Source organism: Podarcis pityusensis (assembly GCF_964106645.2).
Source record: "Podarcis pityusensis genome assembly, chromosome: 1".
In the NCBI taxonomy this organism is placed as follows: Eukaryota; Metazoa; Chordata; class Lepidosauria; order Squamata; family Lacertidae; genus Podarcis; species Podarcis pityusensis.
In genome coordinates this window covers 38,995,011-39,014,359 of record NC_138028.1, presented here as the reverse complement: position 1 = coordinate 39,014,359, position 19,349 = coordinate 38,995,011, and the positions used below count along the sequence as shown (strand labels likewise).

Genomic DNA, 19,349 nt, shown 5'->3' with positions numbered 1-19,349 from the left:
TTGTTATTAAAATAGGAGCTAACGTTAAATAAATAAAATCTTGCCTGGAGGCTTCTGAAAACTAATGTTGTGTTTTGACAGTGTTGGGTCCCTCCCCCCCCCCCCCATTCCTGAAAGCATTGTGCGAGTTAACTTAGGACTTCAGGATTTTTGCTTCTTGCTACATATACTAAACTCTCTTCTTTTCATCTTCCCCCTCCCCTTTGCATCCTCTCCCAAGCTCATGCACAAACTCTTGGAACTTTTATTTATCAACTCCATTATTAAATGCTTTCTCTCCCCTCCTTCCTGCCTCATATATGTGCAGACTTTTCTTCTCCTAACCAGAGGTATAAGCACTCATACCAAGGGACGGAAGCAATGGCTGCTCTCCTTTCTTAGATAAAGGACTCTTGAAAAGATATTGAAAAATAAACCAAGGTTGCAATCGTATACACCAGGAGCAAATTATACACCTGTGGCCAGTGTTAGAAACTCAGATATATAAGCTAGTTGCCAAAATGGAATGCCTAGTTGACATTTTGGGGCCAGACGGCTCAAAAGTCATATTTTTCAATACGACTCTTTGGTTCCTCAAATTCATTCTGATGGTGCAGATGAAATATAGCGGATAGGATTCTACAGGATGTGTTGCTAGTGTGTGAAAACAGTCAAGATCCAAGGATCCCCAGGCACTTACCTCCAGGTGATGGAGATGTCAAGCGCCATCCTGGCACCCAGGCATCTTCACTTGGTCACAAGTGGTCGATAGCCAGGTGAAAAATGTGCCTGGTGGATTTCAAACGTAGCCCTCCAAATGTTGTTGGACTTCAACTTCCATCAGCCCTAGCCAGCATGACCAATGGAAAGGGAGAATAAAATTGTCATCTCCAAACATCTGAAGGGCCATTGTTTCACTGCTCCTGCTATACACACTTGGAAGTAAATCCTATTGCAGGCATAGAATTGTGCTGTACATGAAACAACCTAGAATTACCTTTGGGGGGGGGAACCTACACAAAGAATTTCATCTGTATGTATAATGGATAAGCTAGAACTTTCAGGGTGGGGCCCCTTAAAATTAGCTCTTAATATGCATTGGGTTGAGATTGGAATTCCCTTTTACAATGGGGTATCTTGGCAAATGGCAGCCAGGATCCACAATAAGGCAGAAATTGAATTACCAAATATGGTATTCAAGCTAGGGATGCCATACACCCCATTAAGCAGTGTCTAGGCAGACATCACTGAAATGTCCAGGAAAATTGGTTGTGTAGATTTTGGTGTTTTCATTTAAAAATAGCTCAAAAACTCATTTTTGTTGGTGAAATCAACAACTTTGGACAAAAAAGAAAAGAAGAAAGCTCAACAATCATAATTCAAGCTTCTGAATCAACACTAAGAGTAGGCAATCTTGTAGTCTAAAAACTGAAGGGGGAGTCAGTTTGAGATAGGCTTGCCATACGGCAGGAAAATTCCTGACAGATTTTCGGGTGTAAAAAATGGCAATGTGGTGTAAAACAGCTAAACAGCTAAAAAAACTTGAAAACAGCTAGAAAACAGCTAAAAAAACTTGAAATCTCTTTTTTTTAAAAAAAAAGGCTGAACAATTTTGGGGTCTTCCTAAAAAAAGCTCAATAACTTTGTGGGTGTCAGGAATGTTACTTTTTGAAATATAGCAACCCTAGTTTGAGAGAGCAAGGCTGGCACAGGCCTAGGGGCAAGAGACAGAAGAAGGAAGCAAGGGAAATATAGCCGAATAAAGCCATACATAAATGAGGCAAAGTAGCTTATTCCCTGTGGTGTTCTGGTAAAACATGGATGGAGGTGGTGAAATAAGCGCCCACTTAGTGGGCCATTCAACCACATTTCATTTTGACTGTTTCAAGTATGTAACAATATGTGCTAATACACATACACAGGACCTCCATATGTATATATGAAAAAAAATACATGCATTCAGAATTTGAAGAACCATAAAGTTTAATGCACTGTGAACAGTGCTAAGGCACATTGGCTCCAATTCAGCTCCGATCTTCTGTAAGAACCGGGTGGGGAAATGCATATCCTGTTTTTCATCTAAATGTGTATATTCAGACTGTTCAGTAGGGGCTGCAGCTGCATTGTGGTTCAGATGTGAAACAGTGACTGTTGGAACCTGATTCCAATACAGCTCTCCCTTTGCCTTACCAAACATACTTCTTGCAAGTTTGCTGGTTGTTAGCATGTACCCAAAGGAGCCTTGGGGATTTAGAGGACAGTTGTTACGATTTCCTTTTCCTTTTGGTGGTTATAAGGATACATTCCAAATCATCACCAAAACCTGGAGTCCAAAGAGCACCATTCTTCTTCGTAAAATCTGATTGCATCCCTTTTTAACTGGAAACAATGAATCTGCAACGTAAGCCCAGGGGTGTACTCTGAACATGCTGCAGCAGTTCTGTTGAAATTTGGGTTTGGCTGATGGGAGATGGTCTGGGAATCCTGTGTACAATCCACTGAGCTTGCTAGAGAAAAGACCGGGCATAAATATAAATAAATAAAAAACCACATGAGTCCAACTTACCCAATATAAACACAAGGGATGGGATTCAGCTAAGTATTACTCAGAGTAGACCCACTGAAATTAATGAACATGGCTAAGTTACATTGATATCCTATGTTTCCTAGAAGAAGCTCTAGGTGATGTACACCTGTGAGGCAAGTTAGGCTAGAAGTCTAAGGGTCACCCAGTGAGCTTCATGGCCAAGTGGGGATCTCAACCCTGGTCTCCCAGGCCCTACTCTAACACTCTAACCCAGGGGTCCTCAAACTTTTTAAACCAGGGTCAGTTCACTGTCCCTCAGACACTGTTGGGGGCTGGACTATATTTTGAAAAAAATATGAACGAATTCCTATGCAACCCGGCGCGGCGTTTCATTGGCAGAGCCGCCACCGCTTGAGGTGTTTATTCCCATTCAACGCCTCAGTCAGTCCCCACATGCTGAGGTAAACCCGGCACAGCGTTTCAGCCGGATTTATGAGCCTGGAGGGCCGGATGTGGCCTGCGGATCATAGTTTGAGGGCCCCTGCTCTAACCATTACGCTACACTGGGCCTCAAACTCTTTGAAATAGTTGGCCTTTATCTAGGTGTCAGACTTAGGAGCAAATAGGAGTTCTGCCCGTGGAGAAGGAGTGCTACACAACTTGACATGTCTGACTAGGCAGTACTTCAGAATGGGAATTTGACTGAGCTGCCACACTTGATAGCAGAAAGGAATGAACCCCCCCCCCATCCCCCCCCGGCTTCTTATTTCTCTTTCAGGAGGAAAATCACAAGCCCCGCTCTGAAGACACATCAAGGATGGAAAAGATCCGTCATAGAAATTGATCCTCACAGTGTATTCTTTTTACTCAAATAGAGCTACTGAAATTTCCATAGGTTCCTGTCCTTCGTATGCCTCATAATCGTGGCTTTATTTCCAAATCCTGGGTGTTCTGGTCGCTTTCTGGAGCATTCACTGGGCAATGCTGCCTCCAAGTGTTCAAGGTGAAGAAGGCCACATTTAACAGTTGCTCAGAAAACTTTGCCGCATGTCAGCATTCTCTGCCGATTCGGAATGATTAAAATGCTTGTTTCTGGTGCCCGTGTTATTAAAAGTGCACTTTGTTATTGCCCTAACAATGTGCCACTCATGTGACCTAGAATAAACCCATTTATGATCAGAAAAATTGGATTTTGTGAGGTAATGCAATTCATATTCCATGTAAAAATATCAGCTATGGGTTACTTAATATACTCGAAAAAAATGAGTTAAAAACAACATTTACTGTCACAGGCGCAACAAAATGAGGAAGACCACCATTTGCAACCCAATTATTTTAAAGAATTTCCTTCAGTTTTAAGCCACTAGCTCTAGACCAACTGGATTATGGATTGCATTCTGAAAAAGGAACTAAGTCAGGGCTGGCTAACCTATGAACTTTCAGCTGTTGTTGAACTACAGCTTCCACCATCCCTAACAACTAACCATTATGCCTGGGGCTGATGGGGTTTGGAGACAAGCAAGATCTGAAGGGCCACCAGTTCCCCATTCCTCATCTAGGTCATTCTCTCATTGTTTTCAGTTGTTTCCTTCATCCTGTAGGTTCCTTCTATGTAGTTACATCAGCTGCACTAGCTTATTCAACATGAGGTCAGATAGTTAGGTATACTGCCTGTGGTGCTAACTGCATCACTTGGAAGTCTGTCAGTTTTCTGGCTTTTTGTTTTTGTTTTTGTTTTGTTTTTGTTTTTTAAAAAGGTAGCAGATGCAGGGGCCTGTGACAGCAATACATCGACACAATGTGCTTTTTCTTACCTGACATAATCTCAAGAAAATGTATGATTTTGCACTGGGAACAATGGAAGGGAAGATAGGGGTTAAACATGCTCCTTCCTGGCACTTACCGGTACTTACTTACTTTATTTGCTTGTTAAATGTGCAGTCCATCTTTCTGCCAAATAGTGCCATAAATAAATAACCCACCAACCAACCAATGGGCTATCTCATGGTATGTGATTTGGCTCTACCTTGCATGCTCTCTTTCAAATAAAACAAGAGAAGAGTTTGGTTTTGCTTTTACAAACCCAACAACCGTTTCTTCCTTGGTAAGTATTAGAACTGAAACACCCTGCAGAAGTTCTAATCGCTTTTCTTTGCATCTTTGATTTAGTTAGTTTTAGCAAGACTCAGAACAGCTGGAAAGGCTTATACATAAAATATAAAGAAATAAGTGCATGCTATACTGAATCTTTAAAAAAGGAATTCCTAGTAGATTGCTTGGGAGTGGAATGGGAAGTTACCACAATGCTTTATATGGATAAGAACACAGAATTCTTTGACAGCAATGTTTTCCAAGTTCTCTGAACACTGCTCTGATCTTACTGTTGATGGCAAGAGCGCACACACCAAACTGCAGTTAAGAGAAGTGATGAAGGTGGAAGGAAACTAGGGGCTTAACTTCCATTGTGTGTGATTCTGGTAATCAAATTTAAGGAGAGAACAGATGAGATAGACACAGACCAACTATTTGAGCGCTTATCTGAAAGTAATTAAACTGGATGTGCAAAAAGGGTAGAAGTTTTAGAGTTGCTTCTGAGGGCTGTTTCTAACTGAGAAATACTTCTACTTGCAATGTTTCTAATGGTCTGAATCATCATTCAGGCACTGTGTAATGTTGTCTAGTAAGAGAACATTTCTGTCGGCCAGAACACACTGCTACTGATCTTAAGGTGATCACTGCTGGACAAAGGAATTTCAATAGGAGGTTCAGAAGTGGAACTGCTGGTTTACAGTTCACTAAGAGGTTTCATTCTTTTCATTTTGGCCTGAATAGAGACAATCAGACCTAATGGGACTCACAGGCAGGCATAAAGTTTGAAGTTCCCCTGGATTACATTTATGGTTGAAATGATGAAAAACGGCCCCAGCACCACCTCTTTCGGATGTGAAAATGGCCAAGTTGTATTCAGTGACTTATTCAATAGCCAAGAATGGTGAGAATCATCTGGAGGAAAACTGTTTGTGTGTGTGTGTGTAAACTCTTGTGGAAAAGTAGAGAGAGGTGAGTAACAAACTTGTGAACAAGGAAAACTCATTTTTGTACTTTCTGTTCAGAAACCACTGGAGAAATGCTGTTTGTGATCCAGGTTACTGAGGGGTAGCTTGTAAACAAGAGCTTCCCTGTCAGCTCACTCAAGGACAGAAAAGGGAAACCAGGCAGAGAAACAACTTGCCTTCTGGAACAATGAGAAGCATGGTTTGGCAGCCCCAGGGGCTCTGATAAGATGTGCTTCCTTCTAAATATTTTAATGAGCTAAGCAGCGGGCATTCCCCGTTGAACACTCTCTTCATGGCTGTTGCTAAGCAAAACCAGTGTAAACATTGTTTTTAAAAAACAAATTCTTCTAAATCTTAAAGCTACTCAGGTAGCTTTTCAGAAACCACCCAAGCAGGTGTGCAGCTGAGGTGAAGCCATTCTTCAGCAAACACAGGGCCACCTCTTCACCCTGCATCCTTTCTCATCTCCCATCCATGAGGATTTTAAAAACCAACATGGAGGCATCACTATCCAGTCTGCTCCCTTCAGGGCAATCCTACATTTTTTAAACAAGTCTACCCTGTTTAGGGCCTGGTCCACACACATTCCGCAAAACCCTGTGGTGAAATACGTCTGAGAGATCACCATTTCCGACTGCAGGCAGAAGCTCCAGGTCTGAATGTTTCCTCACAGGACACCGTAAAGGAGCACAGCAGGAAGAGGGCTAAACTGGAATTTTACTCCCCCAAATCTTTTTTTTCTACATGCAAGGAAGGTGTTGTTTACTTACCGGTAGTTACTTACTTACCACATTACTATCCTGCCTTTTCTCCATTTGTAGAAATGTTTTTATTGTTTCTAAGTTTCGTAGAAATTTTATTGTATTTTATTTTATACTGGGTGGAATGCTATGCCTTGCTCTTCCAATTATTCCGTCTGAGCATTGCAGCTTGCCAGATGGAACAATGCTCCCCCCTCTCCAACCCCATGTTCTAGAGCTTCTGCAAATGCCCCCCAAGCCCATTTTGCACAGTGCAAGGGGCACATGTTGGAGGAGAGAGGGGTAAAGCCTCATTGTGCAAGGAGACGTCCTCATTCAGGGCTTCCACTGATGGGGCTGGTTAGGCGAGTCCCACCACTTGTTTTTCAGGCTGGGAAGCAGTTTAAACATTTGTAAAACAAATAAAACATTGACAGCAAATATTGGTTTCTTCTCCTCTTGCCTCCCCCCGCCCATTTTATCCTCATAAAACAACCCTGCAAGGTATGTTGAGCTGAGAGAGCAACTGGCCCAAGGTCACCCAATAACTGTCATGGCCATCTGGAAGTTTGAACCTGGGATTTCCTGGCCTTAGCCTAACACCCTCATCCTATACAACTCTGGATCTTTAACACGTAGAAGGCATTTCACAACGCAGTGCCTCACAGCAATCTGAACTGGGTTCAACTCTTTCGTCACAGACACAATTTCTGCGGAAGATGAGCTGAAAGAATACTTCTGATGTGTGATGATGTGGGCTTCAGGACACATGGTTAACAGGTTATGAAGTTCCCCCCTACCACCCGCCACCCCAGTCCAGTCCCCATTTTTTCTTCAGCCACTTTCTCTCTGCTGGATTCCCACAGCATTTGGAGTGCAGTTAATCGCTTGCACAGGAAAGGGGCTTTCATAAATCACAGAGGCAAGCAGTCAAGGATTTTTCATGCATTCCTTTCCTATGTAAATGATCTGTAACTTTCTTGTGAATCAGGCCCATCGATTCTCACTCGCACACATACACACATACACACGCTGCCCTTCCCCTCCTCCCCACCAACCTCCCTGCACGATTCCCCCCCTTCTCCCCCCCCTTGCTGGATTCTCAGAATTGCAATCTAAATGGCCCTGAAACATTTGAAGACGATTAAAGTTTAGCTTTGCATATCAGTGACCTACCAGCAATTCCCACTAAAGCTCTGATGTATATACTGCATTTGATCTACAGCTAGATGATTCAGAAAGAAGTGATTCCAGAAGTGCTTTCTTCCCCCACAGAGTACTGGAAAAATGCCCTCTGGAGACACAGCATAATAGCAGCTATTTCCTATGAGCATCCTACAGGCCAGGGACACTCCAGTAAGTTGCCAGCCATTGCCTTTTGGCTTCCTTCCTGTTTTGCACAACACATAAATCACCAGGGCTGATTTCTTCTGTCTTATTAGCAAGATTTAAGAAGCTTAATAAAATACATTTGGCAGGTTATACCGTTGTTCCTCTTATATCCTCTTATTTATTTATTTTTTTTGTTCTTTAAGAAAAAACATAACCCCTATTTCCTCTGGCAGAAAGCAAAGGTTTATAACAGGATCTTTTTTCTTTTCTTTTTTTTTGCAAGTAATAATAATGTTATTTCCTTTGCTTTTTTTTTTAAAAAAAAGGGAAGCAATACTGAAGGCAATGGAAACCAGCTTAAAATTTGTGGTGTCTCTATGGGAGCCAGATCAGGGCAGGGGGAGGGAAGCTGTGTGTTTTGTGGAGGTTCTCTGTGCTTGGGCATGGTCAAACCTATTAGTGAAATGCTTGTGGTTGAAATAGCATGTGCATGTTGAATCCTTCATAAGAACATGGGAAGGACTTGCTGCATTAGGCTAGCACACCCTCCAATGTTTCTCTGATGAAAATAGGGACATCCTATCATTATCATTATCTTATCATTATCATTATGATTATGATTATCATTATTATATTTAGACCCCACCCTTCTGACAGGGTTGCCCCAGCCACTCTGGGCAGTTTCCAACATATATGAAAACATAATAAAACATTTTTTTTAAAAGCAAAAAACTTCCCTATACACTGGTATCTCAGTTGTCGAACGGAATCCGTTCCAGAAGACCGTTCGACTTCTGAAAAGTTCAACAACCGAGGCGCAATGGGTGGTTGGCAAATTCCATTGAGAAAAATGGAGAAACGTGCCTCAGAAGCCGTTTCGACTTCCAAGGTGCGCTCGAAAATGGGAGCATTCATTTCCGGGTTTTTGATGTTCGGGTTCTGAATTGTTCAGCTTCCGAGACGCTAGAAAACTGAGGTTCCACTGTACAGGGCTGCCTTCAGATGGCTTGGGGGTTGGATAACTCAATAATAATAATAATAATAATAATAATAATAATAATAATAATAATAATTTATTTATACCCTGCCCATCTGGCTGGGTTTCCCCAGCCACTCTCCAACGTTTCTGTGATGAAAATAGGGGTGTCCTAAGGAAAAGTGGGACATTCTGGGATCAAATCAGAAACCGGGACGTCTTCTATAAATCTGGGAATGTCCCTGGAAAATAGGGACACTTGGAGGGTCTGGGCAAGTGAGTCATCAAGTTCAGCATGCTGTTATCACAGAAGTCAACCAGGTGCCTATGGAAAGCCCAAAAGCAGACCCAGAGCTCAGCAGCACTCTTCTGCCCTGCCGGTTCCCACAACTGGTATTCAAAAACATACTGCCTCTGACCAGACACAGACTTTGGTCTTTCAGATTTCAGTGGTGCCCTGTGCAAAGCCAACATTCAGTGCCTCCTTGCCTCTCGCCTTCCATTCTGCTCAATTCACTATGTCATTGTTCTGACGTCCTGCCGCACCCCCTAGGTTTGGTGCCCGGTGTGGCAGAACTGGCTGTGCTGCCTTAAATCTACCTCTGCTCTGGCAGAAAAGGCAGAACGTAACCTTCAGGGTTAGTCTTTTCCTCCACAAATTGGCCTGTTCCTCTTTTAAAGCCATCCACGATGGTGGCCATCAGAGCACCTTGTGGGAACAAATTCCACAATGCACTCTATGAAGAATTGCTTTCTTTTGTCTTTCCGGAATCTGCCAACATTCAGCTTCATTGGAGACTAATATTATGAGAATGGGAGAAAAACTTTTCTCTATCCACTTTTTTCATGCCATGCATGGTCTACTATGTCACCTTTTCTCTAAATTGAAAAGCACCCAGGGTGGTATTAAACTAAAGTTTAACTCAGATGAGACAAGGGGATAATAGGATATCACCCTTTCTTAGATTTGGAACATCTTTTTTTTCAACATTTGGGTGAAATCTTATTTCTTTTTCCACTGTGGAGAATATTTATTATTGTTATTATTTAATTGCTTTAAAAACATTTCTAGGCAGGTTTTCATTTTAAAAAACCCCAAAGCAGTTTGCTACTGTGGATGAATACAATCATGGGGAAAATATATAAATACTATAAAGCAATAATGGTAAGACATATCAGCACAACAAAGCATCAACAAGACAGAAGGCAGTTTAAAATGGTCAGGGGACCACCGGGGTCAAAAGGTATCTTTTCAATGAACGACAGACACACAGCAGTGCCACCGCAGTACCCCCCTCTGTTTTGCCACAAGGTGGAATACTGCAAGTTGTGCATCCTCTGAAGATCATAGTGATCTGACAGGTCTACATTTTTTACCTATTTTAGTCTCCAAGAGAGATTCATGTGACCAAATATGGGTGCTCAACAGGACAAAACTGGTTTATACTATTTAAAATTTACTTTGGGACTGTCTGATGAAAGAACCGCAAGGCCCAGTCCTGTTTTGGCTGGAATTGTTCATCTTTCCAAACCAGTCATTTATAATGATAAATGATGAATGGCGAACGAATCGCATTATATTCATTCCAAAGATAAAATCTCAGTGCAAATTGATTCTGCATTACTCAGCATTGTGTCCATTTGGAAACAGATGTAGGTGGTCCCAGCAATGGGAGGGTGAATCCAGACCTGCCCAATGACCTTGTGGGTGTGTTGTTGTTATTGTCATCCGTTTGTCTTGGTAGACAATGGAGTGTGCCTCTGGGGATGAAGTCAAACTGCTGCACTAGCAGCACCAAAATGATTTCCTTGGGGTATAAGCCTGAGCCGTGTGTATGGAAGTCCTGGGCTTCCCAGTAGACAAGACCACTTGCCCCCTCACTTCCTCACTGATGTGGTCCAAAGGAAAGCAGAGCAAGATGTTTGACACCAGCTTGGCTGCAGGAGTTGCCAGAAGGAGGCATACAAGAGAGTTCTTAGGGACTCCACTCTGGATTTGTGTAAGGCTTACCTTAGCCTTTTAGAGCCAGCATGGTGTAGTGGTTAAGAGCAGTGGACTCCTAATCTGGTGAACCGGGTTCGCTTCCCCACTCCTCCACATGCAGCTGCTGGGTGACCTTGGGCCAGTCACACTTCTCTGAAGTCTCTCAGCCTCACTCGCCTCACAGAGTGTTTGTTGTGGGGGGGGGGGGAGAGGGAAAGGAGAATGTTAGCCGCTTTGAGACTACTTAGGGTAGTGATAAAGTGGGATATCAAATCCAAACTACTACTCCTCCTCCTCCTCCTCCTCCTCCTCTTCTTCTTCTTCTTCTTCTTCTTCTTCTTCTTCTTCTTCTTCTCCTCCCGAAGATGTCCCTCAAGGCAGTGGAGGTTTAGGATGAGGGTTTTCCTTCTCCTACCTTCCCAGGATGATGAGCCCCATCTACCCGTCACTTCCCCCTACAACACATGCAGAAACAGACTTCTTTACCATCAGACCCACTATTGGTCTAGTTTGCTCAATCCACTGGAGCCTGTCTTCACAAATGTCTAAGATTTACCCTCCAGCCCCATGGCTGCAAGTAGCAGCAGAAGCTTTGGAGCAAAACCAAGATGCTGTGTCATCTAGACTGCCAGAAACCTCTCCAACAACCTGTTGTGTGCCAATAACAGCACAGAACTAGATAAGACATCAGAAGAAGAGTATGACCCTATGGCTGGCTGTAGTATTTATGGGGCTCAAGGGTTTGAACAACAACTGCACTCCAACCACCACATGAGAAAATAATTCCCAGTTCCAGAACTTCCAGAATTACCCCAAGGATCAATGGCACAGTGGCCAGCCTGAGGTCTTCTATCCTTGTTTCCTACTCAAGATGAAGATGCTTTTCTTCTCATGTGCTTTAAGTTAGAAACTTGCTGACATGCCAGAAAGGGGTGTGGCAGCAGAACCAGCTGTAAAACTCCTCAACTGGGGCCTGGCAAGTGCTGTAGCAAGTCTGTACCCTTCTATGCTCTTTACTGGACAACTTCCCATATTATAGGACTGCCAACCATTTAGGCCAGTAAGCACGTTTGGTATTTTGAGAGAATGTTCTGCCTGCCAGTCATAAAAAGGATGTCATTGGACAGGTGGCATAATACAAAATGGCTGCAGCATATAAAGGAGCAAAAAAGAGACAAGAGCACAAAATCAAACATAAAAACAGACAGACAGGAATACCCTCCACCCACCCATCAAAGGGGGGGGGGCACCTAAATCAGCCACTGCCATACTCACTCACAAAGAGAAACTCCTAAGTGAGAACGATTTGAGTGATAGTTTTTCTGCTTTTTGTTGATTGGTGTTCCTAACGTAGATCCAATGTGATTGATTTGCATTTTGTGATTTTCCCTCCCCCTTATTTTATATAGTTTAGATCATTTCTTGTACTTTCATAGTATTTATAGTATTTTGTTTTGTACAGTGGTACCTTGGATTAAGAACTTAATTCGTTATTAACCTGAAACTGTTCTTATCCTGAGGTACTACTTTAGCTAATGGGGCTTCGCGCTGCTGCCGCGCGGCCGCACAATTTCTGTTCTCATCCTGAAGCAAAGTTCTTAACCCGAGGTACTATTTCTGGGTGAGCGGAGTCTGTAACCTGAAGCGTCTGTAACCTGAAGTACCACTGTAGTAAGAAGTGATTTTGAAAAAAGTTGTTTTTTTATTGTTGTCGTGAGCCGTTTTGAGCTCAGCTGGGTTGCTGGGAAAGTGACACACCAAATCAATCCTTCCCCCTGCTCCTCTGTCCAGTTTTGGCATCCAGTGAAAGGTAGGCCTGTTTATGAGTAGGTGGTGTTCAATACAGGAGAGGCCAAGCCAGCGCAAAAGGGAACTGGGCAAGAAAAGCAAACCGTCTCTCATGTACTGTGGATTTATGAGGGGACAGTGACCTTTTGTGAACACCCTAGAAAGTCCTGATGGGCACAGTGGCAACTGCAGGTGCTGCCATAGGCAACCCCTGCAAGTATCTTGATCCCTGACACCCTGAGCGGTTCCTCAGCCTCTCAGGTAAGGCAGAACTTTAAGCCACAAGGCAGGGGTAGAAGGACTGAGGCATGACTATCAGTGCTTATCATACCTTACATAGTCTGTCAAAGTACCCATTAGAGGAAGGAAGCAAACAGGTGAGGGATGCAGAATAGTTGCTTATCAATGCTTGTATTTCTTATAATTCTCAGCTTCGAAGCTTCACCTTGTACTCTTGCGAGTTCCTCCCCACCCCACCCCACCATCCCTGTTTGAGGAAGTATCAACATACAGTTGTCATTGGTCCTTTGGATTTTATTGCTTTGGACATTTTCCAATGCACAAGTTGCTGAAGCTTTCATGTCAGTCATGATTAACCATTCTCTCTCTCCCCCCCCCTTTCTTTTTTGCTTTCTTGCATGCTGGTAGGTGTAGACAAGGCTCTGCCTGTCAGGATACTGCTGTGTATGATAGGTGAAGAGCCGCGGTAGCCTGACAAACAGAATTATCACAAAGTCATTTTCCACTCCTGAAGACTGGATTCCTCCTATCTCCTCAGGAGATGGAAGACGCTTTGTGATCTTGGGATCAGTTGCTTGATTAAAATGACAGAGCTGGTGCGAGCAGGTGGCATTCTCACCTTATATAAAGAACTTCATATGCCCCTCAGTTATGGGACTCAGCAGCAGTGAGTGTGTTAACCTGGAGCTGCTCCATTTCATATGCTAGTATTTAGAAGAGGAAATTCTCCAGTGTAGTTTATCAATCAAGATAAAATGCTTTTGTCTCTTTATAACTCCATAGGGCATCATTGATACTGAAGACTCAGAAGGCTTGTCCACAACAAAGCAAAATGTGGATTCTCACCAGCCTGTCTCCTCATTACTGTATGTATGTATTCTACAGTATGTATTCCCTATCCCGGTGTTGTTCCATACATTTCTCCCTTCTAATGAGGAGCTTTTCAAACCTAGGAAAGTCTGAATCGGGGGGGGGGGGGGGGACCACACATTAAAAGTGAGAATGTAAAGATCCAGGGCAACACTGAGATGGGGTACATTTTATTCCGGTGTGGGCAATCCCGGGGGTTTATCCAGCAAAGTCTTGCAGAACTCCAGTGGCAGCCAGTGATTGTTGTTGTTGTTTAGTTGTTTAGTTGTGTCCGACTCTTCGTGACCCCATGGACCAGAGCACACCAGGCACTTCTGTCTTCACAGCCAGTGATAGGACAGCTCAAAATAGTAATAGTAATAGTAATAATAATAATAATAATAATAATAATTACCCTGTTGGTCTGGCTGGGTTTCCCCAGCCACTCTGGGCAGCTCCCAACTGAATACTAAAAATAGAATCAAACATTAAAAACTTCCCTAAACAGGGCTGCCTTCAGATCTCTTCTAAAAGTCAGATAGTTGCTTATTTCCCTAACATCTGATGGGAGGGCGTTCCACTGATGGGAGGGCGTTCTGCCTGGTTCCCTGTAACCTCACTTCTTGCAGTGAGGGAACCGCCAGAAGGCCCTCAAACGCTCCTTCAGGTATACTGGACCAAGGCTATTTAGGGCTTTAAAGGTCAGTACCAACACTTTGAAATGTGCTCGGAAGCATACTGGGAGCCAATGTAGGTATTTCAGGACCAGTGTTATGTGGTCTCGGCAGCCGCTCCCAGTGGATTCCTTCATCGACACTGAAGATTCAGGGTCTAACTTGTATCCAACAGAGGCATTGCCCTCTTGGAACATCTTCCACTCAAACAATGGAACCTTCTGTCTGGAGGGTTTGGAACCTCCCAGAGTAGATTTAGGGGGAAGGGCACAGGAGAAAGAGAGGGAAGGAAACTTCCACTGCACAAACACAAGTCATTCTAGGGTCGCAACACAAGTCATTCTAGGATCACAACGACTTTGTTGGATGCAACCTATATGATCGTTGTTGTTCATTAGAGAAGAAGGAGGAGAAGTAGGAAAGAAAGACAAATGGAGTCCTTTTTGGGAGAGCCGCTCAATGCAAGTTCTTGCAGGCTACACACACACACACAGAGAGAGAGAGAGAGAGAGAGAGAGAGAGAGAGAGTATTCTTTTTACACCCAGCAGTCTGTCTGCACTGGTTAATATTGTCAAGGGAGTCCTTGCCTGACAGAATATAATTTAGGATCTATTAAATATGATTACTTGGCCTTGAAAATGATAGATATTGAACAGAATTAGAAGATCACTTTACAAAAGAAAGGTTCCTCTTGCAATCTTTCCTACGGGCATAAAATAAAGCTTGGGGGAAATCCCAACAGAATTGTGGCACTTATGGGTTACATTTATGAATACAGGGATTGATCTTCATATTTAAAAAAATTGAGAGGGGGAACCCACAAAAAAATGAGTAGGATGATATAGCAAGTACCTGGACAGCTCTGAGATGCCTGAGACTTGAGTGGCATGTTTGCCGTGTTTCACTTGCTTTAATTACAATGGGGATGGAGGAAAGTGCAATTAATTTAAAAGTGAACCTTCACATTCTGCAATGGGAAATTAATCCCTAATGGCATTCTCAAGTTTTCTCTGTTTCCTACTATATTACATTCTGAGGTTGATTGTGCCTCTGTGAGCCATTTGCCTCTTTCCCAGGTGCCCTAATAGTTGCTGCTTCTATCCATTATGGTCCTTGATTAGTGCATAAATGATTTCATCTGGGCAGCCCAGGTGGCATTCACACACCGCTTGCATAGTTATGCTGCCATGTGCCCTTTGTGGGGAAGGGCCCATGCCAGCTTTGCCTTGGAGAGCATGGCTCTCAGCCTCTGCTTACAGTGAATAAACACCCAAAAATCTTCTTTAATCCATAGGTTGTTCTAGGAGGAGGATTCGCTTTCTCATTGGCTGGCTTCAGTGACTACGTGACTAAGAACAGGATGCAGTACTTTGCACATTGAACCCTATACAGACATTCTAATGCAAGTGAAATCTACGCATGAGCAGGCAGCGTGTGGATGGGCTTATTAGGCTCTATCCAGCCCTCCATCCCTGCTCATGAAGGCCAAAAGTCTGATGTGGGGAATTTATTCCAGAGCTTGGAAGGATCCTTTTTAAAAATGTCTGTAGTTCTAGTCCATCGTGTCCAAAAAGGAACTAATTATAGTTCATGTTCGTACAGTCGTACCTCAGCTCCTGAACGCCTTGGGAGTCAAACGTTCCAGCTCCCAAATGATCGAAAACCAGAAGTGAGTGTTCTGGTTTTTGAGCGTTCTTTTGGAAACCAAATGTCCAGCGGGGCTTCCACAGCTTCCAATTGGCTACAGGAGATTCCTGCAGCCAATCAGAAGCCTCACTTTGGAAGTCGAACGTTTTGGAAGTCGAACAGACTTCTGGAATGGATTCTGTTTGACTTCCAAGGTACGACTGTAGTTTGGTTCGTGTTCGGATCATAGTTCAATTCAAGTTCATCCAAATGATCTTTGGCCAAAAAATAAAAATCCAGCATTCAGAATACTACTAGCTGCTTTGCTGAAGTATGAAATACATACCTAAGAAGACTAAGAAAACATTAAGATACACATACAATTCAATGTGAATTGCTGGAATTGTTTCCCTCAGCAATCATGATTTTTAAACTTAAAGGCCCAAAGAGTCTGAAGAGACTGAGCGAGAGAGAGAAAAGTGTAGAACACGGACATTGATGATCGATAAGAAATCGGTGAAAATTTTACCACAAACAATTCACATTCAGCCTGCCCAACAATTGTGATAACTACTTTCAGATGTAGTTCAGAGACGTTTGAACTAATTCAGTGACCTTTTAAATGTGGAAGCTCCACACACAGTTGAGGACCCTTCACTGTGATTACAGGAGCCTCCTGCTTCATCTCTTTTGCCCTCCATTATTTGGAGGGTGAGGACAACAGGGGCAACACCTAGCCCGATTGCCCCCACTCTACACTCTTGAATACTTCTGCAACTTTGTGTATGTGGGACCAAGACACCTCAGGGACTGTCTTCTCGCATATGAAACTTTCTACTCACTAAGATCAGGGGTCAGGAAAGCTTTTGAGCCCCAGAAGCAACATGTATTGGACATTGCTGGAGCTGGAAATACCTAATTTTTTGCTACTGGTGTGGATAGTTTATTTTAACACTATTTGGCTTTTGTTGCTGGATTTTGATGACATTGAAGAAAACTCCCTCTGTGTGTGTGTTTTTAAATGCAAGCTTCCAAGCTATCTTATGAGAAAAGGCAGTGCGAAAACATTTCAGATAAGTATTAACACAATCTTTGTCACTCTGTTGTAAAGTTTAAGGGGATCGATTTTTTACTTGCATTAAAAATTGTCTTTTAGTATCTATATTCCTATTGATCCAGTTTCTATATTTCCCAGCAGTCTCCAGAAACTGTTGTTTGGGTGAGATGCAGCACAACGGGGTTTTCCTATCCTCCATCCTTGAAGCCTAGGTCAGCTATGTAAGCTGCATACCTCTGAGCTGATTGTCAATTTCAGGAAGGTGTGCAGAGCAGAACCGGGCTCCCTACCTGTCTCCCAAAGCCAAGAATTAGCTAGAAGGGGTGGGGGGAGGAATTAGATTCCACACCTGCCTTATTGAAGCTGATGCTCAGCTGGAAAACATGTTCTGTTTCATAGTGAGTCTTTGAGTATGGGAAAGCCAGCAGGAATCCAGGTTGGTGGTATAATTATGCTCCCCACTGGTTTCCCTGAAAATTTCAGTACCACTCAGCTGAGCATCACTTCAAAGAGGGTTGCAGAAATCCAGATTTTGGTGAGAGCAACACATCCCTCTTTCTCCCCAAGCTACCTACCTGCCTTTGGTCTTCACTAAGCTGGAGGCATTATTTCAGTACAGAAGCAGATTTTTCACAAAGACAGCATCTTGTCACAGGGACCAACACTCCAATGGTCTTTCCTTTGAATGAATCTTGCTTTGGAAAAGCTGATCTGAATATGGAGGAGTGGGGAGATGTTATAGTGAAGACAAAGCGTCTTTTATGATTACAGTCACATTCCCAGTGCAAATCTGTCATGGGAATCTCCCATGCAGCCGTTGTTTCAGACAGCCTTCCTCTGATATACAAATATATATACTCAAACATAAGAAGCTTTATGGTAATGCAGACGGTGTCTAGCCAAGCTGGCAGCTTTGTAGGATATTTCTAACAGAAAAGACAAGACCATGCCATTTAAAAATTAGGTACCGTAAACGATACAGATCCTCAGTTTATGTAACCGCTGATATAAAGCTCAGAGAGACTGATGAATGCTGCAACAGAAACAAGTAAAATGGCCTATGTCACAAAGCTCACTAAAATATTTTTATATGCTAATGGTTTGTATGAGCAGTACAAAAGGGCATTCTGTTCATGCAAGAACCCTTTGCACAAGGAACACTAGATTGAGCGATATAACCACTACTAGAGAAATGGGCCTGTTGAGCAGGCCTCTCCATGTCTTGGCATGCCCGCCAAGAGGGACATCAGAGAAACAAAAGGATATCAGTGCCGTGTGCTCCAGTGAAGTCAGTGATTTCCCTCCCACGCATTCTCTGGATAAGAAACCCTGTTTTAGCCTATACATCAGATTTTCATCGCTGACCTCAAACAGGACCTTCCTCAACAACAGCACCTAACCTGAAGTGAAATATGAGCAGCCATGCAGCCAAGCACATGCGTAAGTGTTCTGTCAGACTGATATACCTGAAGGCTGAGCATCTGCAGGACGAACCTGCATCTGTGCAAAGATGGGGTTTCTTCAATATTTGATAGATTTTGAGTGCTCTCATATCAAATACAATCACACAAGTGGAATGGGACGGTGTATGGTAATTTAAGTACAGCATCTCCTTTAAAAAAATACTTCCTCAGACAGTGACCTTCAATACCAAGACTGAGTTTTACACGAGTGACATAAACCTCTTTCAGTAGGAGCTTGTAATGGAAATGCCGGCGTAACCTTAGCACTTTAGGTATGAAGGGAGTAATTGAATTTTGTAACAATGTAACTCCTCCATTAAGTCATTAAGTGGATTGCTTCAGTCTGTCTGACACATTTGGTAAGTACTCCACAAGTGGTTAAGAACGTCGTGAAAATAAAATCTTTTTTCCCTGTGATTAGCAGGTTTTATATTGTTTGCCAAGCTGCATAAAATTATTAAAATTTCTTTCAATGTTGTGTCACTTTCTACATGCTTATCTAAACATGAAGCTAAATTTCTCTTATAAAATTTGATGGCCACTTACCAAACTTTGAAAGTTGTCCTAATTAAGAATCATAAGCATTTATTTTTTTTTAGGTGGGGGGAGGTAACAAAGTAAAATCCAGCCCTTTGCTCTTATAATTTGCTACCACGAAGGACCACATATATTTTGCTGTTGCCTATAAAACCTCAACTGTGTCAGTATGAGGCTCTTTCTTCTCACCCCGTAAATTTGGGGTCAGGGACCTGTCAAGGGTTGGATGCCAGCCATAGGTAGGGTCACATCCAGTATGGGGCAGGACAGCCCTTCTTTCACTCTTTATCCGCTCCCCTTTTCCCTCCCTCCTCCCCTCTTCTCCTAGGAGAGGGTCAGATCACTGCTGAATTTCCCAGATGCTTGCCTGACCTGAGCACTGTTGGAAACAGAATGCTAGGCTAAATAAACTTTGGACCAATCCAAAAAGGCAGCTTTTATTTTTAGGTTCAAGTCATCTGCACATATCTAATCCTTCCTTTGAAATTTAGTGAGGCAGCCCAAGCACACACAGTTGTTT

General features: G+C 42.9%; 1 long non-coding RNA gene across 2 annotated transcripts; it reads left to right on the top strand.

Moving 5' to 3' along the window:
- Positions 1 to 4,787: 4,787 nt before the first annotated feature.
- Positions 4,788 to 16,814, top strand: LOC308471833. 2 transcript variants are annotated; one of them, XR_013983167.1, is made up of 4 exons: positions 4,788 to 5,498; positions 7,578 to 7,658; positions 13,406 to 13,488; positions 15,441 to 16,814. It is a non-coding gene; the product is annotated as an uncharacterized lncRNA (long non-coding RNA). The 2 variants fall into 2 exon arrangements; XR_013983168.1 differs by having other exon boundaries at positions 13,406 to 13,492.
- Positions 16,815 to 19,349: the final 2,535 nt, after the last annotated feature.